This window comes from Pogoniulus pusillus, chromosome 31, assembly GCF_015220805.1.
Source record: "Pogoniulus pusillus isolate bPogPus1 chromosome 31, bPogPus1.pri, whole genome shotgun sequence".
Classification (NCBI taxonomy): domain Eukaryota; kingdom Metazoa; phylum Chordata; class Aves; order Piciformes; family Lybiidae; genus Pogoniulus; species Pogoniulus pusillus.
The window spans coordinates 2652666-2677832 of record NC_087294.1 but is presented as its reverse complement, the minus strand read 5'-3'; the positions used below and the strand labels follow the sequence as shown (position 1 = coordinate 2677832).

The 25167-nt window shown below is 45.8% G+C and overlaps 1 protein-coding gene and 1 long non-coding RNA gene across 4 annotated transcripts in view; one reads left to right on the top strand and one right to left on the bottom strand.

The window, feature by feature from the left end:
• The window catches only part of SCAF8 (SR-related CTD associated factor 8), a 250222-nt gene extending 232169 nt beyond the window's left edge, over positions 1 to 18053 (bottom strand). For all 3 annotated transcript variants that reach the window (XM_064169206.1, XM_064169208.1, XM_064169209.1), the window contains exon 1: positions 17974 to 18053. The gene's annotated coding sequence lies outside the window, so the exon portion shown is untranslated. The remainder of the gene's footprint in view (positions 1 to 17973) is intronic.
• Positions 16888 to 18291, top strand: LOC135189161 (uncharacterized). The gene is made up of 2 exons (XR_010307941.1): positions 16888 to 17229; positions 17957 to 18291. It is a non-coding gene; the product is annotated as an uncharacterized LOC135189161 (long non-coding RNA).
• The last annotated feature ends 6876 nt before the right edge of the window (positions 18292 to 25167 follow it).

Here is a 25167-nt window from a genome sequence, read left to right as displayed (position 1 = left end):
TTCAAATAGCCACCATCTTACCTGTGGTGATAAGAAAAATCCTGAAAAAAAAAATATATATATTAAATTAGAAGGGAACAAAAAAGATCACTGGCTACTTACACCTTTTGCAGAGTGTGTCGGGTTAGGAACTTCCCTCCCCCACATCACTGGAATTTACCAGAGTAGCTCAGATGGCTTGGAAGTAAGGCAGCAAATCAACATTTACAGGCACATATATATATATATATACACACAATATTTACAAGTATTTACAATTAGATACAAATTAGAAATAATACAGAAATCCAAATTTTCTCCTGGACAAAGACAACTGCCCAGAAAGGGATCAAAGCTACCCTTTCTTTCTCCTTCTACTTTCCCAGGCAAGTAAACAAAAAACCAGCCAGCAAAGCTTATGTTGTTTTTTGTTAGTGAAGAGATTAGAGTGGAGTAAAGAGGAAGCAAATAGAAGCAGCTTCAGAGTGGGACAAATTGTTTACTTTTTGGCTTTTTATCTCTCTCAGCAAACTAATGAACGATATAGACCTCACCATTATTTTCTTTTCACAATCAACGATCTAATTTCTCTCATTGAAATATTCCAGTTAGCCTCAAACCAGCACAGCAGAGGAAACTTGGCATTATGCTTTATTTATACTTCTATATTCCCATTCTGATGTGTTACTGGAAGCATACTAGAATAACAAGATTTGCTATTTAGAGTAGTAGCTCTGTTTTGAAGTAATATGGTCATTAACATTTTCTGTCAACACTTCAAATTTCTCTCCAGATGTCTTAATAAAAATATCTTCACTGAATTCAAGCACATATGGTTGAGATAAAACAAGGGAAAAAAGAATTTTAATGGATCTATTGAGTGCAATGCTCAATTTTGCATAAGGAAACAGCCACACTCCTTCAACATTGTTACACAACATTAGGGCTATGCTTCAAGTGAGGCATGAGAACATGCTCATTAATTTTGACCAGTAATTAGATCACCTGATGACCAGAAGACCAGAACTAAAACAAAGGAATATTGGTAAATCCCTTTCTTCCTCCTTCAAGAATAAGACTTATCTGTCCAAACTTGCAAAGACAACACAGACATTTTAGAAAGAAAATTACACAGCAGATTTTTTTTTTAATCACACAGTTTACAGGTCAACCTGGTATCTTCCTCTCCAGAATGTGGGCAGAAGAGAGTAAGCAGGATCTCTGATGTAGCAGGAGATAGTAGTGTGGTACACAGGGAGCTTGACAGGAAGAAATACAGACACCTCCACTATGTGCAGAATACTTTGTCTGGTAAATAGCTCTAGAAATTGCTCTAAATCCTTCACTTATCTAAAATATTCACAAATAAGAAGGACACTCTCTCTTTCTTGGGTGCAGTGGGATTTTGGGGACTACATATTCCTGGATTCAGTCAAATTCTCAAACCTCTGCACGATGTGACTCGTGAGAGAAACAATTTCAAGTGGGGACCTGAACAACAAGCAGCCTTTGATCAGATCAAGTGAGAAGTAGTCCATGCAGTGAGCTTGGGACCTGTGCAATCTGGTCCAGACATTAAGAACATTCTGTACATGGCTGCCAGTGACAATGTCCAACTTGGAGCTTTTGGCAGAGAGCTCCAAATGAGACACATGGTCGTCCACTTGGTTTCTGGGGTTGTTGCTAGAAAGGTTCAGAGGCAAATTACACCCCAACAGAGAAAGAGATACTAGCAGCCTATGAAGGAGTGAAAGCAGCTTCTGAAGTGATTGGAACTGAGTCACAATTGCTTTTAGCTCCTAGATTGCCAGTTCTAAACTGGATGTTTCAGGGCAAAGGTTCATTACCACATCATGCCACAGATGCCACCTGGATGGCTTTGATAACCCAATGAGCACAAATGGGCAATCTTGACTGCCCTGGTCTGGTGGAGGTGATCACCAACTGGCCAGAAGGCACAGACTGTACAAAACCTCCAGAGAAAATAACCTGTGCTGAAGAAGCTCCTCCCTATGGTGATCTCTCCGATCAGGAAAAGAATTATGCTTTGTTCACAGATGGTTCCTGTCGTCTTGTTGGGAACAAGCGAAGATGGAAGTCAGCAGTCTGGAGTCCTACCAGGAGTTACTGAAGTGAGAGATGGAGAAGGTGAATCCAGTCAGTTTGCTCTTGATACAGCTGAATGTGAAAGCTGGCCTATCCTTTATCTCTACACCAACTCATGAATTGTAGCCAAAGCTGTAGGGGGTTGGCTAAAAGACTGGAAAAAAGCATGGTTGGCAGAGGAAAGGAAAGCCTATTTGGTGTGCTGATCTATGGCAGGACATTGATGCACGGCTGGAGAGAACTCCAGTGAAGGTGCGGCACGTAGACGCACACATGCTTAAGAACAGAGCCACTGAGGAACACCAACACAATCAGCCTAGACCTCCCCTGGCACAGCTTGAGACTGTGTCCCCTTGTTCTGTTGCTGGTTGCCTGGGAGAAGAGACCAACCCCCACCTGGCTACAATGTCCCTTCAGGTAGTTGTAGACAGCAGTGAGGTCCCCCCCAAGCCTCCTCTTCTCCAGGATAAACACCCCCAGCTCCCTCAGCCTCTACTCATAGTGTTTATGTTCCAGGCCTCTCACCAGCTTCATCACCCTTCTCTGGACACGTTCCAGTGCCTCAACATCTCTCTTGAACTGAGGAGCCCAGAACTGGACACAGCACTCAAGGTGTGGCCTGAACAGTGCTGAGTACAGGGGAAGAATAACCTCCCTTGTCCTACTGGCCACACTGTTCCTGATACAGGCCAGGATGCCATTGGCTCTCTTGGCCACCTGGGCACACTGCTGCCTCATCTTCAGCCTACTATCTACCAGTACCCCAGGGTCCTTTCTGCCTGACTGCTCTCCAGCCACTCTGTCCCCAGCCTGTAGTGCTGCATGGGGTTGTTGTGGCCAAAGTGCAGAACCCTGCACTTGGTCTTGTTCAGTCTCATCCCATTGGCCTCTACCCACTCATCCAGCCTGTCAAGGTCCCTCTGCAGGGCTCTCCTACCCTGCAACCTGCTCCTAGCTTGGTGTTATCTGCAAACTTACTGATGCTGGACTCAATGCCCTCATCCAGATCATCAGCAAAGATATTGAACAGGACTGGGCCCAGCACTGATCCCTGGGGCACACCACTAGTGACAGCTGCCAACTGGATGTGGCACCATTCACCGCCACTCTCTGGGCCCAGCCTTCCAGCCAGTTCTTGACCCATTTCATAGTGAATCTATCCAAGCCATGAGCTGCCAGCTTTGCCAGGAGCTTTTTGTGGCAGATGGTGTCAAAGGCTTTGCTGCAGTCCAGGTAGACTACATCCACAGCCTGCCCCACATTCACCAGGTGGGTAACCTGATCATAAAAGGAGATCAGGTTGATGAGGCAGGACCTGCCCTTCCTAAACCCATGCTGGCTGGGCCTGATCCCTTGGCCATCCTGTAGGTGCTTTGTGATGGCACTCAAGACAACCTGTTCCATGACCCTGCCTGGCACTGAGGTCAGGCTGACAGGTCTGTAATTTCCTGGTTCCTCCTTCCAGCCCTTTTTGTCGATACAAGCTGTGATCTTGACCTTGATTGGAAACACTGAGGTGAACTATTCCTAGCTCGGTGGGCCCATGACTCATCTGGGCATCAAGGCAGAGATGGAACATACCGATGGGCTCGTGATAGGTCAATTGACTTGTCCATGGACGCTATCACCCAAGTCATCTATGACTGTGACATTTGTGCTGCTATTAAGCAGGCTAAGCGAATCAAGCCCTTATGGTATGGTGAGAGATGGTCAAAGTACAAGTATGGTGAAGCCTGGCAGATTGACTACATCACTTTACCTCGATCTCATTCTGGCAAGCAGTATGTGCTAACAATGGTAGAAGCCAGCACCGGATGGCTGGAAACCTATCCAGTTCCACATGCTACTGCACGTAACACCATTCTTGGCTTGGAGAGACAGATCATGTGGAGACATGGAACTCCAGAGAGAATCGAGTCAGACAATGGCACTCATTTCAAGAACAATCTTGTGAAAAACTGGGCCAAAGAGCATGGTATTGAATGGATCTATCACATACCCTACTATGCACCAGCTTCAGGGAAGATTGAGCGCTGAAAACCACCCTAAAAGCCATGAGGGGTGGAACTCTGAAAAACTGGAACCAGCATTTAGCACAAGCAACCTGGTTGGTAAATAGTAGAGGTTCAGTAAACAGAGCAGGACCTGCACAATCAGATTTGGTACAAACAGTAGATGGTACCAAAGTTCCTGCTGTACACGAAGGAAACTCAGCTAAAGTTAGAGCGTATAATGCAAGCTGTTAGGAGTTTTCTGTTCTAGATATTCTGTGGCAACCAATAAGATAGAATCTATGAGAGAATCTACAGTACATGAGCATGAACCCAATCTCACCTGGGAGCCCCTGTCCTTGTCTCATCTGTCGGGAGACAAACTGTTTCCTGAGCTTTTGAATAACCTACATCTGAGACAGCAGGAATGAAGTGTAAAGTAAACTTGTAGCATTCATTATTGTAAATATTGGTTTAGATTAAGCAGACAGTTCTTAGCAAAACTGAGTGAAAGACAGGGGTGGATTGTGCTAGTTTGAGGCTAATTGGAATACTTTAGTGAGAGAAATTAGATTAAAGGCTGTGAAAAGGAAACAATAGTGATGTCTACTGCACTCATAGGCTTGCTGAGATGCATGAAAACAGGAACATAAATATAGATGAGACAGTGGGTCTCTGTTGCAGATGGTGTCTGTGCTTTTCTCCCTGGTCTGCTTCTTCTGTGTAACTGATCCTTCTTTCTAATCCCCCTTGCTGGTCCTCGCAGCTCACCTTGCATGTAAGACACTCTGGGATAGGGTAGAGGGATGGAAGGAAAGTGATGGTTGGGAGCCCCTCCTAGAGACTTTGAATTCGGGGAGGGCTGTTGTGTTTCTGTATTAGTTTCAATTTGTATATTTCTGTATATAACTGTATGTATTTCTGATATATTTACAATATCTGTTTGTATATTGTGCTAAGCTGTAAATATAAAGCTTCATTCCTTAACTTCCAGCTTGGCTGAGTCTAGTTTGGGTGATTTCATGAGAGTGGGGGGGTGGGTAGCACCTAAACCACCACAGGGAAATGTGATTTTCCCTTTGTGAATCCATGCTGACTACTTCTGGCAATTTTCTTTCCCTCCTCTGCTAGCTCAGGTGCAGCAGAGCTTATCAGTGACTTTACCAGATCTTTCTTTAAATTTGTCAAGCACAAATGCAAGGGAACACCCACATCTGAGCAGTCCCCGTAAGAGCCTAGTTAAACCAACATCTTATTTCAGTTGATCTACCTCTCTGTCTCACCTGAAGCTCTGATCTCAGAGCAGGGAAAAAGCTGTTACCAGAAAATACGCATAAAGTGTTCTGTGAAGTTCAGAAAAGTTTATATTCTTTCACCTCCTCTGAGGAGCAAGTGTTGGGGTTTGCTTCCATTCACACATTGAAACAGCTGCAAAGTTGCATCTTCCCATGGTAATCTATCCATCATTTGGAGGAGAAAACTCCTCCAGTAGACTACATAATTTATTTTGAAAGCAACTCACTTTAAGAAATCAACTAACCAAAATAAACTTATGCAGTTGATACTCTCCCAGTCCAACACAAGCTGTACAGCAACCACCCCTCTGATTAACCCTTACAATCACTGTCTTGTGCCCATCAAACCCAGGGCTACACAAAAGCCTGGAAACAGCATACAGGCTGCTGGTTCCTTAACTAGTGGAATTGGGTAGACTGTTGGGATAAAGAGCAAAAGTTTATATTGCCTTTGTAGGAACACTTCACATTATAATCTGTTTAACTTTGATACAGGGCAAGTTGTAATCCACATAGTCTTTTTAAGTAAATACATTTTGCTAACAAAGTATGCTTTACCAAGATTGATATCCCTGGGTATGCTCCACCTTCAACTGTCAGACTCTTAAAACTTAGACTTCTTAAGGACATTTATAGCCTTAATGGAAGATAATGAGATGCCTATGGCCTATACAGCCTTTCAATTTCATATCAGGCTACAGATGCACAGGTGAAAATTACAGCTACAAGGATGCAAACACTGAGAAACTTTATTTTCGCTGATAAGATGTTCTTAGAGTAGTCAGAAGTTAGGGAACAAGTTACTCAAAAGCCAGGCTTTTTTAAGACTTTGACTCTCAAGGGGTTTTGAAAAGCAACATAGGAAAAATCATCTTGTTGAACTTGATGCATTTTATAACAGCCAAGGCCAAGCCTTAACGAACTAGTACTGGTATACTCTTCATGTCTTAGCAGAAATATTATTTAGATCTATTATCTACAAGAACATGAACATTCAAAACCATTTTCTAAGGTCGTTTTGGTCACGATGTGAATGTCAGAGAACTGCTGTCATTAAACACTGGTGGAGCTAGCCCAGATCACTCAAACAGCTAAACGATGCATTCAGAGGCATTGTAGGGGACATCAGAGGCCAAACTTGAATATGCTTACACAGATTTTCAGTTTAACAGCAAAGTGATGTTATAATTATGCTTATAAAATACACTTCCCCCAAGTCATGTGTGTGTGTCCAAAAAAAACCCCAAAAGGTAAAAAGGACAAAAATAAGGCTTACCTCTCCAGACCAGAGCCCAGTGACTGGTGGAATGAACTGTCACAAACCAGAGGATCCTTCTCAGTCTGATGCAACATTTACAAAACAAGCTTATATGCTTAAAAACCTCTTACACAAGCAGAAATAGGGCATATGCCTTACTGGCCAAAAACCTCATGACCAAATTCAGCATTTCAGCTTTATATTATATCTGAAGAGGTGCAATGACAAGACACTAACCTACAATCTGAAAAAAAATCTGTCCCTTGAATGTCTGATCTAAACCCACTCTGGTGATGGTACAGAGGTCAGTGAAATGCAAGGTGGTGCCAAACAACATAATTTAAAAGTCACAGCGTATTAGTAACCTTTTGCTTGAGTTTCAAGAAGAGTTCAATGCAATATTGCCTTGGTTATGCTCTACAAAAGCACTAAAATTTAGTCTTAGGTCTTCAGATGAGAGATACTGAAAGCTGTTCTTGAGAGAAGCTTTCCTCGGCCTCAGATTCTCTTGCACGCTGGCAGCATTACTATGCACACCCCAGCAGCATCCCCAAAGGGAAGTCAGCGCCAGCCCCTCGCAGGCTAAACAACTTACAGAATTCCACGCTCCGGGCTCTTGACTTTTTGGGGGCACAGCCCATAGACTCTTCGCTTTGCGTCGCACTTCTTTACCGTCAGAACTTTTTGTTTTAAAAAGCCTCATTACAGAGACAGTTCTGTGGAGCTCGATCGAATGGGACTGAGCTATCAGTCAGCCATTGCGGCAGGTAACGGCTTGTACCGGGACTTGGGCTTTCAGCCGGGAGCCGAGAGCGGAGTAACTCCGGCGGCACTTTTAAAAGCAGTAAAAGGCATTACTGGGTTTCGGCTGTAGGCTTACACTGCATTTACTGCCCTGCAACATCCCCCACCCCGCCACCGCCGAGAGACTAGAGAAGTCAGCCCCGGTTTTACGTGGAAGCCGCCCTGCAACCCCGGAGTGCAACCTCGGCGCTCCGAGTCCCTCAACGCGGCAAACGTCGGGCCGTCCCGTGGCCCATGGCTCAAAACGGTGCTTAAAGACCTACCACAGGTCTTTACCTCGAATACACCGCATGTTTGGCAGCCTTCCTCAGAGAAGCTTTGCTTCGCCTCTGCAAGCGGCCGGAGGCTGGCGTGGCGTGGCACGGCACAGCCCGGCCCGCCTCCCGCCTTCTCACAGCCGGGCTCCAGCGCGGTGCAATGGCGCCACTTGGTGGCCGCTCCCAGGAGCAGCTCCGCAAGAGGGGCCGCGGCTGGAGAGACCGGCCCCGGAGGGTAGCGAGGGACTGACTGCTTCTGGCGCAGGTAGGCGAGGAAGAGCCCCCCTCGGACAGCCGTTTTTCCACGCCTTTACACTGGAGGGAAACGCGGGCTTTTTTCGCCTGCGTACGCGCCCCTTGCATCTTTTCTTTGCCTGTTTAGGTAAACCCCTCCATACGAACGCCGCTCTCAGAGCCTGTTTGCCTGCAGCCTGGAGCTCACCGCAGTGACTGTGCAAGGTACTTTGCAGGAAAAACCTGGAAGACTGTACCTCACTCCTTGCCCACAGGTGTCCTTCACGCTGGACTCTCGAATATCAAGACGTCCTCTCCAAGACCAATGTAGCTGAAATGCTTGTTTCAACATTAACAGCATCGATAAGCAAGTGCTTATTCTTCAGATCGGCCTTCTCTCTCCTTTCCTTCCTCCACCCCCAGGTAGAAGCGATTTAAAAGTGGGGAAAGAAGTTCTGCTAAAGATACTGTCAATGGAAGATTGACCTTACTTGTATACTGCTGTGTTATGTTAGTTATATCACAGTATCACAGTATCATCAGGGTTGGAAGAGACCTCACAGATCACCAAGTCCAACCCTTTACCACAGAGCTCAAGGCCAGACCATGGCACCAAGTGCCACGTCCAGTCCTGCCTTGAACAGCTCCAGGGACGGTGACTCCACCACCTCCCCGGGCAGCCCATTCCAGTGTCCAATGACTCTCTCAGTGAAGAACTTTCTCCTCACCTCCAGCCTAAATCTCCCCTGGCGCAGCCTGAGGCTGTGTCCTCTTGTTCTGGTGCTGGCCACCTGAGAGAAGAGAGCAACCTCCTCCTGGCCACAACCACCCCTCAGGTAGTTGTAGACAGCAATAAGGTCTCCCCTGAGCCTCCTCTTCTCCAGGCTAACCAATCCCAGCTCCCTCAGCCTCTCCTCGTAGGGCTGTGCTCAAGGCCTCTCCCCAGCCTCGCCGCCCTTCTCTGGACACGCTCAAGCATCTCAATGTCCCTTTTAAACTGGGGGGCCCAGAACTGAACACAGTACTCAAGGTGTGGTCTAACCAGTGCAGAGTACAGGGGCAGAATTCAGCTACAGTTTTTATTTATCTTTATTCAGTTTAGGTACCCCAACTCTGGTGATGTCTGCGTGCTTTTGCTTTGGTTTCACAACAAGATCATACCCAGTAAGGTTTGCATGCTGAAGACCAGAACTCAGTTTTTGTCCATCATCACTCAGTTCCTACAGAGCTCTGCTGAAATAAATACAGGTCTTGAATCACCTCTGCTAAAGATATCCTGGTTTATCTCCTGTGGTCACTTATGGAGAAATGGTACAAAGTGTAAGTAGATACAAAATAGGAACCTAACAGTCCATTAGTGCCTTTATAAACTCATTCTCTTAATTTTAACAATTTATTTTCCTCCTCTAATTTTTCCTCAGATTCTGAGCTCTCTGGTTCAGTCACAATCTACTTAAGGATTAGGGTAACAACTGCTTCTCAGTCAGCATAAAAAGACTTTATTTTAACCTGTCAGAGCTTCTAGTCATTAGCACTGGTGAATTCTCCAGCTTCTTTGTACAACACTCTGAACTCCCTGATTTAGCATCTGATAGGGTTGAAGCTCTAACACAGTGTAACCAGTCTGAGGTTATACATAAAGTGCATGATAACCATAGGCATTAGACCTGTCAGCTGAAGAACCTGTGTTTGCTGAATACGGACTGACAATTCTGAAATTAAAGCACTAATTCTAGTACTAGTAACTTCTGCCTGGTGGTTAGCTCACAGCAGTGTAGCAAGCAATGATCCAAGTACAAGAAAACCTGCCCCAACTTCTTTGTATGTTAAAAACCCAATGAGTTTTAATTACTACTAAAAAAATGGCAGCAGTAATACAAATAACAGAAGGAAAACCATTAATACTATGTTGAGGAACCACAAAAGGAAAGAAGCTGTCCAAAATTAGCCCCAAAATAATTAAATTCACAACTGCATATTTATCAAGTAGTAAAAAGTTAATATATGACAGTCAGGTAAGCTAGGCATGCTGTAGTACCTCTAAGTAATAATAACTATTGACTTGATTTCTGCAACTTTAATTAAAGTTCTGAAAGAGAAAACGAGGTACAGAATATGTCTAACTCAACATGTTTGTCTTATTCTAGAATGCTCTCTGGACAAATTAAAAAAAACAAAGCACAGAATCATAGAGTCAACCAGGTTGGAAGTGACCTCCAAGATCAGCCAGTCCAACCTAGTACCCAGCCCTAGCCACTCAACCAGACCATGGCACTAAGTGCCTCATCCAGGCTTTTCTTGAACACCTCCAGGGATGGTGCCTCCACCACCTCCCTGGGCAGCCCATTCCAATGCCAATCACTCTCTCTGCCAACAACTTCCTCCTAACATCCAGCCTAGAACTCCCCTGGCGCAACTTGAGACTGTGTCCCCTTGTTCTATTGCTGGTTGCCTGGCAGAAGAGACCAAGCCCCAGCTGGCTGCAGCCTCCCTTCAAGTAGCTGTAGACAACAATGAGGTCCCCCCTGAGCCTCCTCTTCTCTAGGCTGCACACCCCCAGCTCCCTCAGCCTCTCCTCATAAGATTTGTGTTCCAGGCCCCTCACCAGCTTCATCACCCTCCTCTGGACACGTTCCAGCTCCTCAACATCTCTCTTCAATTGAGGGGCCCAGAAATGGACACAGCACTCAAGGTGTAATATAATACAAAATCTGATCCTAATCAGTAAGAACAGTAGTTCTTCCCAAATCTAACATCAAATTGTTTGATTGAGTTCATGGACCTTGAACAACCCTCTGAAGTTCTACATAAAGGAACAAAACGGCATCCAATTGTATGATCTGACTTTGCACAACTGTACCTGGTGTTGACAATTCCCCAGGACTTTTCTTACAAACTATTTGAAAAAAGACTGGCTGGAGGTGGAACACAAGCCTCTGATGAAGAAGCCGGAACAAATGCAACTGTATACACTTGCTTTATCACAGGTTAGATGCAGTCCTTAAAATTTTGGCAGGTTACCAGTGCAATCCTTCACACAGAATTTACCTACCATGAAATTAGGACTGAGTTTTCATCTGTTGTGACTTATTAAATGCTGTTCTTTCTATAGTACCTGAATGAGATGTGCACTTTCAGATTTAAGTGAGATCTGGGAAACTGTGGCAAGAAAAAACCACTCAAAGAACAACTTCAGAAATATGCTAGTTTGAAGCAGGGTAGAATGTTTTCGTGAGAAGAACTAGATCATAGGCTGTGAAAGGAAAACAATGGTGATGTCTGCTTCCCTCAGAGTCTTGCTGAAGAAGAAATGAAATCATTAGATAACACTCTCGCTGTTGTGTCACACTCTGCTTTGGGCTGCTGACTGAGCTGCATCTCCCTAACCTCACCTTCCACTCTCCTTTGCTTCTTAACCTCTTGACTGAACCCCTACAACTACCTGAGGGGTGGTTGTGGCCAGGAGGAGGTTGCTCTCTTCTCTCAGGTGGCCAGCACCAGAACAAGAGGACACAGCCTCAGGCTGCGCCAGAGGAAATTTAGGCTGGAGGTGAGGAGAAAGTTCTTCACTGAGAGAGTCATTGGACACTGGAATGGGCTGCCCGGGGAGGTGGTGGAGTCGCCGTCCCTGGGGCACTTCAAGGCAAGGTTGGACGTGGCACTTGGTGCCATGGTCTAGCCTTGAGCTCTGTGGTGAAGGGTTGGACTTGATGATCTGTGAGGTCTCTTCCAACCCTGATGATACTGTGATATTCTTCTTTAGGACTGGGGTAAGGTTGAGAGGGGCAGGGGGAAGGTGCAGGGGTGGTTGAGAGCCCCTCCTGGGGACTCAGGTTTCTGGGAGGGCTGTTGTGTTTCTGTATTACTTTTCCCTTGTCTATTTCTGTCTATAACTGTATATACTGTAAATATCTGCTTGTATATTGTGCTACCTGTAAATAAATAACTTCATTTATATTCCCAGAGCCAGCTGAGTCTAGTCTGGTTGATTTTTAAAGTGTGGGGGGGGCGGGGAACACCCAAACCATCACAAGAAAGTAGGTCAATACTAATTAAAAACAAACCAAAACTATACAGAGTTGTATCATTCAGATCATGAATTCTGCATTCAAAGGTCAGTACTGTCTAAACTTCACTGCACCAAGTGAAGGTATGAAGATGTCTTGCATTAACTTTACAGCTATCATTACTGTGGTTAAATTGCATAATCTTGAAATAGTTCTGCACATTTATTTTAAGCATCATCACTGGCTATACAGTTCCTCTCCCAAAACCACAATGTAACACCTCGCATTTCCAGGCTATCTAAAGCTTCGAGCTATACTATTAATGCTGAGGTTTGAGTTTGATTTCAAGAAGTACAACTTCAGTTTTTCAATGGAGGTACATGTGATAATCACACATGGAAAGAGAAGAGATGGATTTAATCTGTTCATATTCAAGGAACATAATGAAGAATTCTTCCTCCTGGGAAGGAAGCGTGACTTAAAATTGGGACACGTGGTAAATATTGCTTTGCATTGCATTGCTGTTTTAACAAAAGCTTTAGTTGAAAGCTATGCCAAAGATGTTAAGGATACACCACAGGATAATCACTGTGTTCCTTTTTCCTATTCTCTTCTCTAGCAATCCCCTAAAACGGCTAAGCATTTACCTGGGGGAGGAAATAATAATAAAGACTATTAACACTCAGTGCTAGCAAATAATCACCACTCAACAAGGAATGGTATTTAACTTCTCATGCAGCTTTTTCTTCTGTCATATAAACAGCAGTATTTCCCATGGAATATGGGAACCAAGGGAGAGTGGTCTGGTTGATCCAGAAGAGGAGCTTGCACTCTGAGTCCCCACGAGAAAAAATTCCTTTGTTTTTTTCACTCTACAATAATTTATATACACAGCAGTGCCTCTGGAAGACAAAAGTTTGTGTGCTACTATTTCTCAGAAGAGAACTGAAAAAACCCACCTGGTCCACACCCAGGGTAGATGGACTATTTTCCTCACTTCAGACACATGAATTACTTACAGGACCCGCTCTACTGAACGCACCTGAGATACTTTAATCACCTCAGTGAAGCCAGCCAACCACCTCATTAACTCATGAGCAGACTTAACTCAGCTGAAATTATTTCACTCTGGTTATTTGTCCTAGCCTTGAGGAAAGTACCACAGAGCTACAAATAATGATGTTCTGGCCCAATAGCTTGTAATAATGCATATTAATTACAGCCTGCCATGCTCAGGTCAACTAGCAATGTACGTGCTTAGAGACTAGCTTCACACAGTTCAGCTTTGCTTGCAACGAGGTAGCAACCACCAGAAGAGGGCAAAGTGCAGGGTTGGGTTGTTTTTACATTCCAGTTCCACTTGTATTCCTGAGCACCGTTGGATGTCAAATCAGCAGTAACGGAGCTCAAAACAAAAATATCAAGACTTAGAAGTTCTTTAAAATTTAAAGTACTTCAAAACATCAACATATTTATACAGCAAAACCATAGTAAGGAAAATTAGCAGGTTTTTCCTTCCCTAACCAAATTACCCTCCCATATGTTTATTTGAATATATTCTAATCTGCATTAATTGAGTAATATTCTGATAGAGTCTAGTCTCATATAGTACAGAGGCATCTAAATAGCAAAGAAGTACAACAGTCTCTTTGTTTTACTGCTCCTCATGCGTTCCAAGTGATAGTTGGGGGGGGTGGGGGGAACAAAACACCTTAAACAGATGACTTAATCTGCTTCATGAGGATAAAGAGGGACAAGTGACAGAAACCTAGAGATGAGATGGTTGATTGAGAGGAAACTATTACCCATTTCAAAGGCTGAGTAATTAGAAAAGAAGTTAGGTAATGTAAGAAAGTTAAAGAATTCTGTTGGTTGTAGTGCCTGGGCTTTCCCCCCCTCCCCCAACACACTTTGTAGTAAGATTGCTCTTTCCCTGTGATTATCTGCACCCAGATTAAATCAACTCCTGTGATAATGCATCTTTTCTTATAAGGAATCTCCACAATTACATTACCCTGCAGTCGCTGTGCCGTAAATGATTTAATTGGGGCCATTAACAAGGCAGGAATTATAAAATATGTAGTTAGTTTTATTTCCAGAAGACCTCACCCACAACTATATACCAATTAGTTAAATTTGGGTTCCAATTCAGTCAGGAAAATCTTTACAAGGATGCTTATGGACAATTCATTCATTTAGGAAAAGCAGAGAATTTGGAAAAGTTTAGCCACAAAATGGCTTTGCTCCACTTACAAATAGGTAGCCAGGAATCATAGAATCAACCAGGTTGGAAGAGACCTCCAAGATCATCCAGTCCAACCTAGCACCCAGCCTTGTCCAACCAACTAGACTGCGGCACTAAGTGCCTCATCCACTCTTTTCTTGAATACCTCCAGGGACAGCAACTCCACCTCCTTCCTGGGCAGCCCATTCCAATGGCAAAAAGTGCCCACCTATGGATGAACTGAAATTAATTTCATGTATTCAACTGAAAACTCAACAGAGGAAGAGCTTGAAGTCACCACCAGCTTGAACAAACCAGCCTTTCTTGCTCCTGTGGTGGAGGGTGGCACAGGCCCCAGATGGCTGTGTTTACAAATCTCTTCATGTCGGGACATGTTGTCCCCCCGAAAGGTGTTACCCTGCCCAAGCTTGGGGTAAACAAGTTAAGGGGGACAAAGGAGCACAACGAGCCTGGTGCCTTCAAGTCTGGCCTGGCCTGCTTGAAGGTTGAAGCAAACACGTTGTGTAAGCTCACTGCCTAGGGTGGGGATCCGCCTGAGCCCCCTCCATATTTGGGGGTACCGGACCCCTGGATTTCACCTTATTTGATATGTTTTGCCTGCTGCCAGGTCCTTATTGGACAGAATTGTGGCCAAGGACCATCAATCTCGGGGTCAGACCTCATAAAAGGGACAATTCAGTGTTCCTGCCACCTCTCTCCTGCCACTCTCTTCCACCTACTGCTTCTAGCCGCTTTGCTGCTTTTGGGGACCACCGCCGCTGCATGATTCCAGCCCACGGCACCTCGCACCAGCCCAGGCAAACTGGCCAAGGTGCTCCTGGCCAGCTGCCGCCCCAGCCTGCCATTCCCAGCTCGATCGTGCCCAAGGAGCCTTCAGACAGCACACCCCAATAATCCCTAACTGAACTATTCAGACCCACGAGGGTCAACAGCGTGGCTGTGCCGCACATATCTGGGATTATTGAGACTGACTCCAGCCAGTGAGTAACTGCACCTTGAGTGCTGTGTTCAGTTCTGGGCCCCCCAGTTTAGGAGGGACATTGAGATGCTTGAGTGTGTCCAGAGAAGGGCGACGAGGCTGGGGAGAGACCTTGAGCACAGCCCTATGAGGAGAGGCTGAGGGAGCTGGGATTGGTTAGCCTGGAGAAGAGGAGGCTCAGGGGAGACCTTATTGCTGTCTACAACTACCTGAGGGGTGGTTGTGGCCAGGAGGAGGTTGCTCTCTTCTCTCAGGTGGCCAGCACCAGAACAAGAGGACACAGCCTCAGGCTGCGCCAGGGGAGGTTTAGACTGGAGGTGAGGAGAAAGTTCTTCACTGAGAGAGTCATTGGACACTGGAATGGGCTGCCCGGGGAGGTGGTGGAGTTGCCGTCCCTGGGGCACTTCAAGGCAAGGTTGGACGTGGCACTTGGTGCCATGGTCTGGCCTTGAGCTCTGTGGTAAAGGGTTGGACTTGATGATCTGTGAGGTCTCTTCCAACCCTGATGATACTGTGATACTGTGACTCTCTCTATCCAAGCCTTTCTAAAGCCTCTGCTAAATTTCTGGTTTTTTGCTGTAAATAAGACATTCTGTAAAGTAATTTCACCACTGCATACCAAGGACTTGTGTAGGTTAGCTGTATATAGTTTGGGGAAGGGGGAATTCCTTGTGTATATAATATCAAATTATTTAAACCCTTTTAAATTCAGCCTCACATTCCCCCAAACCCAGACAAACCCCTTCACAACAGCTCCCTGACCCACATAGCTACTCCAGAGCTCTTGCACCCTTTAGACAGATTTTAGAAGGATTTGCAATGAAAGGAATCAAGTATGATGTTATTTCCACGATGGTAGGAGTCCTAGGGAAAGGATTGTTCTACTCACAGAGGTGAAGTAGAAGTTTCAAGATAGCTTCTGGCTCCTTTGTGGCAGTGTTGGAACTTCTCAGCACTTGAAAGGCTTCTAGATTTTCTCAGGGTGATGGGAGAGGCAGACAATCTCTGACCTGATCCCAGGTCCTATTGGCATGGAGGTTTGCAGAGGTGCAGGCAGGATCTCTTGCAGATGTGCAGAGAGTGTGATATTGGTGGCACTTCTTACCACATTGTGAGGCACTTAAATGCCTTCTCCTGGGAAACTTGAGACACTTAAGTTGCCAGGTAGTTCAAACCCAAAACATCACAGGATCAGTCAGGGTTGGAAGGGACCACAAGGATCATCTAGTTCCAACCCCCCTGCCAAGGGCAGAGACACCCTACCCTAGACCAGGTTTGCCAGAGCCTCATCCAGCCTGGCCTTAAACATCTCCAGGCATGGGGCCTCAACCACCTCCCTGGGCAACCCATTCCAGGGTCTCGCTACTCTCATGATGAAGAGCTTCTTCCTCATGTCCAGTCTGAATCTACCCACCTCCAGCTTTGGGCTAAGTTGCTCTGAAGCATGAGGCAGAGCAGAACATGTTGTCCAAGGGCAGTCAGGCAGAAGCAGCTCAACTGCTTGCAACTTAGCTCAATTTGTATTCTTTGCCTGAGTGCAATGGCTCTTCTGGCCACAGAGATTCACCAATCAAAAGGGCATTTGTAAAACTGACCACATTAGGTGAAACCAGGACTCGCTCGACCTTATTTAAGCAAGACAACAAGTACCTAAACACCTGTTTATCACTTTGGGAGTGGCCTAAGCCTTTGTTTTCCTCCCACTCTTGCTCCCCCCAATCAGCAGAAGGGTGAGGCAAGCCAGGACATCTAATAGGCCTATTAGCCTTCCAGGACAATAGCTTATGAACATAGAGCTATACTAGCAAAACGAGGAAAGAAAGGGCAGTACTAAGATTGCCTACAAAACGAGTTGATAGTAAAAGTACAAAAGTAGTCACAAAGTTTTGTTTTTTAGACAATGGACTTTGTGGTGTAGTCGAATCAGTAGCTAGTACTTACAGTAGTGATATGATATGGCATAGAAGACTTACTGTAGGTTTTAATTAGTTTGCTTTGTTCAAGTTGTCTGTGCATGCTGTGTATTTGTCCTGTTCCATCTGTGCTAAACGCTGAGATGAGACTGTCTGAAGTTGTAAGTAGCAAAACTTTAAATCCTGAAGTTTGTAGTATTCTGTATGTTAAGAGCAGTAATAATCCAGGAGGAATGGATTTTTTGAGTTAATGTGATTGCTGGGGGGCACTCCAAATTCCTTCTTCTCCTTCCTCCCTGTCTCTGGAGGTGTGAATGGGGGGGTGAAAAACTGCTTTCCTCCCCTCTCCTTGCGGGCTTGAAGGGGGAACAGCAAAAGGTGCCTGTTCTGCATGTGTACTGACTCTTGTGGAGGCCTGTGCTGGAGCTGGCTGGTGGTTGGCTGGATTCCTCGTGCACAATATATCTGGCAAGTGGACACATTATCTAGGAAATATTAGAGTGAGGCAAGAAGCATGGCTGTTCCCATGTAAAGGCTTACAGTTTGCTTTGCAGTCTTCCCGTTTTGGACCATCCCCTCTTTTGGACTGCTCCCAGTCTTGCATGGCTCCTTTTTTGTGCCACTGTGTGCAGTTCTGCTGCAGCACCACTCTCGCACAGGCCATGCTGCTCCCCCAACGAGCCTGCAAGTTTGGCAGGTGCTTAGGTCCAAGTGAGATAGAGTTGCCAGCGGCACCCAGACCTGGCTTCTCTTGGACCACGCTGCAGCCTTACTTCCTGCTCGCTAGCCCAAGCTAGCAGTTTGGCTCTCCCCGGTGCTGCTGAGGCAACACTGCTCCCACAATCATCCCACTCGTGGAAGCTGTGTCTGAGACGTTTTTTACTTCAGCAGGTCTTTCCACTCACCTTGGACTTTAGCCACGTGGATATAGCTTGCAGTTTCAGAGGCTGCCGACAGAGCAATTCATCAGGGATCATCTCCTACCTCACCTCCATGAGCAAAGACTGCTGTTCCCTTAAATTCTCTGCTCAGCCTGATTTGTAAGTGGGGTAAAGCTGTGTTGTAGCTTAGCCTTCTCCATTTCCTGACTTTCCTCAATTGCTTGATCATAAGCAGCCTATGGAGATTTCCCAAACAAATTAGAACCTGTAAATAAACCTTGAACCATTATATATCTAGTTTGGGGGTGTGGCTTTTGGGGAAATAAAAATGACTGTAATTCCTGCCTCAGCCAATTCATCTCCAACCAAATCACTGATACATTTCACATGAAAATATCAATCTCAAAGGCAATATTATCTTTAACCTAACTGAATATGCCTGAACACCATTACCTTCAAGATTTTACTTGCTGAGGGTCCTGCATGTTTTTTTCTCCATATCTCAGTAAATGTATTAAGTGTGATATATTTATATAGAGAGAGATATCTCTGTGGCAATATTAATTACTAATTCATTACAACAGAGAAGTTTAGATACACTGGCTTAATTAGAGCAAAATATAACTGTATTTAAACAGATATCAAATGTAATCTTCATAATTAAAAAAACGGAAGATATACAGTGCTTGTTTCAGTTACTCTCTCCTGGACTACATGAATCACACAGGCAGACTCCTCACAGAGTCTGAGCTTTGGATACAGGCTTTTTCAAAGCAGTAGTATTCCCTTTTCCTTGAGGACTTGTATGCACAGCTTTATAGAAAGCATTGCTTATGTTTTCCTTTGTGCACTTTATTGTTGAGTTCCAGTTTATGCAGACTCAGGAGTTCATAAATTCACTGAAAGATTTTGCCAGCAGAGGTGGGTTTTCTTTACTGTTAATGGAGAATGGAAATTCTGTGTTCCTGGATGCATTGCTTGAAAGAAGATGCATACTTTGGAACAGGCAGGAAGAAACTAATCAAATGTGTATTCTATTCAACATCATCTGGTCTTCTCGTGTAGCACAAGAAGTCTGGGGGAGTTATTGGAGCCTGGCAGGGTTTATTGCTGGGTGGCACATCGATTGAGCAGAAAAGAACTTTAGTTACACATCCACACTTTGCCTTTATGTGTCTGTCCCTGATGAGAACCAGGCTGCCCTCAGGACAGCATTGAGTCCAAGTGTCAGACCCCTGCTGTAGCAGGCTTTATGCTGCACCTGAGGTAGGGACCTGTGCTTAGGTGAGAGTCAGAGGTGGCTATTCTGCTTATTAGCCATGTGTTACTGACTCTCCCTGTCCTTCTGAAAGAAATCCAGCCATCAGTGCAAGCTGCATAGAATACATACCTATTTTTTTCTGTATCACAGTATCAGCAAGGTTGGAAGAGACCTCACAGATCATCAAGTCCAACCCTTTACCACAGAGCTCAAGGCTAGACCATGGCACCAAGTGCCACGTCCAATCCTGCCTTGAACAGCTCCAGGGACGGCGACTCCACCACCTCCCCGGGCAGCCCATTCCAGTGTCCAATGACTCTCTCAGTGAAGAACTTTCTCCTCACCTCCAGTCTAAACCTCCCCTGGCGCAGCCTGAGGCTGTGTCCTCTCGTTCTGGTGCAGGCCACCTGAGAGAAGAGAGCAACCTCCTCCTGGCTACAACCTCCCCTCAGGTAGTTGTAGACAGCAATAAGGTCACCCCTGAGCCTCCTCTTCTCCAGGCTAACCAATCCCAGCTCCCTCAGCCTCTCCTCGTAGGGCTGTGCTCAAGGCCTCTCCCCAGCCTCGTCGCCCTTCTCTGGACACGCTCAAGCATCTCAATGTCCCTCCTAAACTGGGGGGCCCAGAACTGAACACAGCACTCAAGGTGTGGTCTAACCAGTGCAGAGTACAGGGGCAGAATGACCTCCCTGCTCCTGCTGGCCACACCATTCCTGATGCAGGCCAGGATCCCATTGGCCCCCTTTGCCACCTGGGCACACTGCTGGCTCATGTTCAGGTGGGTATCAATCAGCACCCCCAGATCCCTTTCTGTCTGGCTGCTCTCCAGCCACTCCGACCCCAGCCTGTATCTCTGCATGGGGTTGTTGTGGCCAAAGTGCATTTACCCATCCTTTTCTCTGCCTGTGTTGCTGGAAGGGTGTGCATGTGGAGGAATTCAGGTATCTTACAGAGAAGAGGTCAGAAAGGGTTTTCAGCCTTGGTTATCATCCAGTAACCCCAGAGACTTATGAATTCAATCCAGTTTAATCTTGGCAAAGCCTGGGTGTGTGTTACCTTGAAGGCCTTGGAACTATCTTATGTTGTGTCACTTTAAAGTAGAACTAGGAAAATTCAACGGAGGAAAAAAAAAGAACAGACCAAATCTTGACAAGCACACTGTAAAAATCCGTTAAAGCTGTAAAAGCAGCACCTGGGTGTGCTTTCACTCTTCACCCTAGGGGGTGGATAACCTTTATTCTGGTATAATGTTACTGTGTTAGATGTGGCAAGGTCGTGTCCCTGCCCCGACATCACATGTCTAATTAGGGCCCTTCAGTGAATAGGATCTGGCCTTTAGCCTAGCCTGAATGCACTATTGCCTTGCTGACACAAAGCCCAGTAGCTGTAACAAGGGAAGAAATGATTCAGCGATCACCGGAACCCCTCCCTTGATTTCACATCTGCCAGTCCATCTATCTCCATACCAGCAGGGCTGCCTTACATGAGGGCAGCGTCGCTCATTGCTTGGTTCCTCTCTTTCTTCCCCTCTTTCTTTTAACTTTAAAGTGTCACATTTTCCATAGGGACTATCCAACCCCAAATAAAACAACTGCTGGGGTGATGGACTGTCTAGAAGTATTAACTGCTGCTAGCTGCGACAGAAAATGGGTATGTGAAGGCAAAGTGCTGCATGAGGAACGGGAGAGTGATTTCCAAAATTAGCCTAAGAAAGTCCAGGGCATTGGGGTATTGTCTTACTGACTCTGTCAGACTGTAACTGTCTCTAGGGTGACTGCTGCAGCCCTTTAATAGCAAAAAAACACCCCAAGTCCTGTTTTAGATAAGTTGGATTTGTTTTGTTACTATAACAAAGAGGCACCATTCAATTTTAAGTGCTTTTGCATTGTACTGCAGTACTCAATGTGCTTAAGCAGATAACAAAAAATGTTAGGACATGATTTTGTTTTAGAAAGAGAGTATTAAAGCCAGGCTTTCTGTCGATCCCTGTTTCTTGTGGGAGTACAGTGTATGCCAGCATTCTCAGCATGGCTAGGAACATTCTTCTGCTGTATTTGGGCACCACGTTCACCAGGGCATTTTTGTACTGATCTGGATGAACTCAAAACATCACGTTCTGGTGTAGATATTTGAACAGTGTCAAAATTCATAAATATGCTTGAAAGTATGTAAAAAAGCAGCTCACTGACCCTGACATGTTTGTTTTAAAGTGTTTCACACAACAACACAAAAGGTACATGTCCTTGCTTTAATACAGCGTGTGATGTAGGAACGTACAGGCTGTCATATACATTCAAAGCGGTCGTCCGTATGTTTTGTCATTTCATCTCCCAATGAAAACAAGTTTGAGGTATCCCTGAAGTGCTGCTCTTTGCCCTGCTTAAAAGAGAAGTACATTTTCTCTGCCTCTTCACAGAGAATGCTGCTCTCTCTCTGAAACAGCTTAATTTGTCCATGTTATGCCTCCAGTCATTCCTTGTGCTACTCCTCTTCCAGCACTTCTTTTTAGGTGTCTGTTTTCTGTGACATATTGATGCATGGATTCTGATGTTCTTAATTTAGACTTTTGGATTAGTTTCATTTTTGTGAGAGGGGGTGTAGGAGGGTTGCAGATTGTTCAGCAAATCATTCTTAAGATCTGGTGTGAGAGCTTTCTGAAGGCCATGGGGAAATTTTGGCAGGCTAACTCTCTTGTGGAGGCAGTGGGGTTGCAGTTCTATTGTAGTGGTTTGGGTGTTACCCACCCCCCCGCACTTTAGAAGGTACCCCAGCTAACTCAGACGGACTCTGGGAATATAAATGAAGCTATTTATTTATAGCAGCACAATATACAAGCAGATAGTTACAGTATATACAGTTATAGACAGAAATATACAAAGTAAAAGTAATACAGAAGCACAACAGCCCTCCCAGAAACCTGAGTCCCCAGGAGGGGTTCTCAACCACCCCTGCACCTTCCCCCTGCCCCTCTCAACCGTACCCCAAATCCTAGGAAGAAAAAGAGGTTCAGCCAAGAGGTTAAGGAGCAAGGTTAGTGGCAGTGAGGTTAGAGAGATGTAGCTCAGTCTGAAGCCAGAAGCAGAGAGAGAAGATGGCGAAAAGTGTTATCTAATGTTTACTTTCTTGTTCCCATACCTCTCAGCGAGACTGTGAGGGAAGGAGACACAACCATTGTTTTCCTTTCACAGCCAATTATCTACTTTCTCTCACCAAAACATTCTAGCCTGCTTCAAACTAGCACATCTATGTTGGAGGTGCTGAAGCCTAGCCAAGGAATGGCAAATCTCCAGTTAATGTGATCTGGGCAGAGCATAAGATTATATTTAATATAGTGAAGGAAACCCTAACTTTAGGTCACATCTTTGGAAATGGTAATAGTTAGTCACTATGCACAGTAGGATGAGGGTGACGGGGAGAAGGGTAAATGGGAAAAGACACTTTTCTCTGTGGCTTTGAAGTGGTCCTCTCTCTATTTTGGCAGAGTTGGTATAGAATTAAGTGTTAAATTGCTGTTAATCTATGAGTGAAAACTTCACCTGTATACTCCAAAGTGCCTGTATTCCCAGCAGTGTGACTGGGATTGTTTAGCCTGGGGAAGAGGAGGCTCAGGAGTGATCTCACTGCTATCTACAACTACCTGAAGGGAGGCTGTAGCCAGGTGGGGTTGGTCTCTTCTCCCAGGCAGCCAGCAACAGAACAAGGGGACACAGTCTCAAGTTGTGCGGGGAAGGTCTAGGATGGATGTTAGGAGGAAGTTGTTGGCAGAGAGAGTGATTGGCATTGGAATGAGCTGCCCAGGGAGGTGGTGGAGTCACCGTGCCTGGAGGTGTTCAATAAAAGACTGAATGGGGTACTTAGTGCCCATCCTAGTTGATTGGCATGGGCTGGATGCTAGGTTTGACTGGATGATCTTGGAGGTCTCTTCCAACCTGGTTGATTCTATGATTCTGTGCTTCTGTAAAGTTGTGATCATCAGTGGGATTTTTTCTGGACTATGGACCAGAAAGTGTAAGGCCTTTCCCAGCAGTAGACTTTCCTTCTTGTCAGCAGAAGTCACAGAATTACTTGTTAGGAGACATTGCAGGGCAGTTTCAGAGAGCCTCTAACTTTTACAAAGGAAAATGACTCAGGAATACCATTCCCAACTAAAGAGAATGTCAAGCTCTAATTATGGCTTTCTTTCTGTTTATAAAAGGTCAATCCCTATCTTATGGCAAGCAAGGAATAAAAAGAATCTTGAAACATTCAGAGAAGAGCACCAGGGATGAGGGGGAAGAGAGAGAACATGCCGAGCAGGACGTCCTCTGTTATCTTTAAGCTGTGAAAGTGAAATGCGGGTATAAAACACCATCTTCATTGCTTAGGGACCTTCACGTGTTGTATCTGTGAGCATTGTTTGAATTATCAGTGTTTTTTGTCATTTTACCCCCATAAAGGGACTGCTGTAGTGTCTGTCCTGTGCTGATACCAATTCAAACAACAAAGAGTCAGTGAATTGTGTGTGCAGAAAGGTGCTTTTCTGTGGGACAAGTGTAAATATTTCCTTATGTAGTTGTGTCTATATAGAAATATAGAGATGTGTGGGTTTGTATGTATTAATAGATCAGTTAATACAGATCTCTGTGGATATGATGACAAGCTATAGAGCGATCTATGGACGTACGGCTCTCTATGAGCACAGAGCTGCCTGTTCCGGTAGGTATGACCCCAGGAAAGACGCGGCGTGACACCCGAGCTGCCTTCAAGCTGAGGCGAGGCGGAGGGGCAGGCGGGTGGAGAATGCGGGAGGGTGCCGGCGCTGGGGGGCAGCGCTGCCCGCCGCCGCCTTGCCGAGCCCTTCGCCGCGGGGACGCGCTGCGGGGACGCGCTGCGGGGACGCGCTGCGGGGACGCGCTGCGGGGACGCGCTGCGGGGACGCGCTGCGGGGACGCGCTGCGGGGACGCGCTGCGGGGCGGAGCGCGCCGGCGGAGCGCTCGGGCTGCTTGCCGCCGCAGAGCGGCCAGCTCGGGCCCGGGCGGCTGCCTCGCCTGCTTACCGCCTTCGCTTAAGGGAGAAACGCCGGGCTTCTTCTGCAGCCCTACCGGCGGGAGGAGGGGGCTTGGAAGCTCGGGGCTGGGCTGCAAGCAGTTAACGGCGTGTGCCGCCATCAGTCTGTTCTGGCCGAGCTGACTCCGGCAGGAGGCGACGGGACCCGGCGAGGCGCAGCGGTCGAGCCCTTCAGGCTCCCTAGACGGTCTGGAGCGCACAGATTGTATCAGCACTACAAAAAAGGGGACCAGCCCAGTTGCCCCAAGCACAGACCATGTCCAGCTCTCCCTAGGAAGTATGTAATGACACAGTGATTAGTTTCGTGCTGTCGCAGGTTTCTAGCAGCCTAGCGAATGAGCGTTGGGAAGAGGCTCTCTGCCGCGTTTCGGAGAGCAGCCTCTTACAGCAGCTGCATCTTATGCTTTGTCGTGGAAACATTGCTTATTTCCCCTCATGTGCTGTGTTCCCCATGAGTTCTAACTGACTCGAAACTTCCTGCTGTTCTCTGAATGTGTGAAAGGTTAGCTAAAGCGACAGAAAATGTATCCCGTAGAAAGGAAATGGATCACCCACAGCCCGTTCTGGAGAAGTACTCAGTAGTTATTGACTGCTGCTCCTAATAGGAAACTTTTAGCTGCCCTGGGGCAAAAGGATAGTGAACAATGGTAGGTACGTTCTGTAAAACAGTATATGGCAGGCAGGATTCTTTTTCGGCTCTGAGGAGGTTCAATTTCGTCAGGAAGTTTGTTTGTTTGATTTTAGTTGTTTTTGTGTGTGTTTGGTTGGTTGTTTTAATTGCCAGATGAAGTGATTTATCTGTTGTTTCTACCAGTGGATTATTTTCCCTACTAACTTTACTTTGTGTCACCAGAAAATACTTTTTCTCTTAGCTACTGTTAATGCTTTCTTCCTCTAGAGCTCCCCGGGG